We start from the raw sequence: 1300 nt of genomic DNA, 5'->3' as shown, positions 1-1300 counted from the left end.
AATTTGGGGCCGTTGCCCATTTGAGTGTGTTTTGTGACATTTAGGATCATTATTAGTCTATGATTAAGTTCGTTTAAACACTTGTGAAGTTACTGAACTCGAATCTTCCTTTGCTTGGCTGTTTTGTGTTTCAGTTACCCACTCGACCACCTACTCGGCCACCACTCGACCGAGCTGTGATCGAGCACTTGATCGAGCCAGAAGCCGGATATAAATAGCCATTACTTCCGAGTCGACTCGACCACCCACTCGAGCCTGCGCTCGACCGTGTACCTGTTCGAGTCTGTAGTAGAGTTTGTTGATGCACACAAGGTCAAAAGGCAAAGACAGTCTTCAACAGCCTATTGACAACATCCACAGGCTACAAAAGGGTTTGAGACATAAGCAAGGAAGAGTAGTTCAACAACAACAAGGTCAAGACATCATGGAGCAACCAGCTATCCATGAGCAGAGACCAAGGCACATTGGTGCAGGAGATGCACCCAATACCCACAACCAAAGGGCTGGAATTGTGCCACCTTCAGTAGTAAACAATAACTTTGAGATCAAGAGTGGATTGATCTCAATGATACAAGCCAACAAATTTCATGGGTTGCCAATGGAGGATCCACTAGATCACCTTGATGAGTTTGACAGAATATGTGGACTCACAAAGATCAATGGAGTGAGTGAAGATGGATTCAAATTAAGGCTCTTCCCATTTTCTCTTGGAGACAAAGCTCACCTTTGGGAGAAGACTCTTCCTATTGGAGCTATCACCACATGGGATGCATGCAAGAAAGCTTTTCTGGCCAAGTTCTTCTCCAATGCAAGGACTGCTAGGTTGAGGAATGAAATTTCTGGGTTTGCTCAAAGGAATAATGAGAGCTTTTGTGAAGCTTGGGAGAGGTTTAAAGGATTCCAAACACAGTGTCCTCACCATGGCTTCAACAATGAGTCACTTCTAAGCACCTTGTATAGAGGAGTGCTTCCCAAGATAAGAATGCTTCTTGATACAGCCTCTAATGACAACTTCCTTAACAAGAATGTGGAAGAAGAATGGGAATTAGTTGAGAATCTTGCCCAATCTGATGGCAATTATAATGAGGACTATGATAGGACCATAAGGGGCTCCTCAACTGATCAAGAGGACAAGTATAAGAAGGATCTGAAGATGGTCAATGAGAAACTTGACAAGATACTCCTAAGCCAGTCCAAGTCCATTCACTTCATTGGTGAAGAAGAAGCTCCAGTTCACGAAGGGGAGCCTGAATTTGCTGAGTTGTGCTACATGCAAAACCAGGGAGGATTCAAAGGCTAC

The 1300-nt window shown here is 44.1% G+C and overlaps 1 non-coding gene across 1 annotated transcript; it reads right to left on the bottom strand.

Moving 5' to 3' along the window:
• Window positions 1-820: 820 nt before the first annotated feature.
• Window positions 821-927, bottom strand: LOC147947067 (small nucleolar RNA R71). The gene has a single exon (XR_015595618.1). It is a non-coding gene; the product is annotated as a small nucleolar RNA R71 (small nucleolar RNA).
• Window positions 928-1300: the final 373 nt, after the last annotated feature.

The sequence above is a fragment of the Camelina sativa genome, chromosome 3, assembly GCF_030686135.1.
Source record: "Camelina sativa cultivar CO46 ecotype springtype chromosome 3, ASM3068613v1".
Lineage (NCBI taxonomy): Eukaryota > Viridiplantae > Streptophyta > Magnoliopsida > Brassicales > Brassicaceae > Camelina > Camelina sativa.
This window is presented reverse-complemented; position numbering and strand designations above follow the sequence as displayed.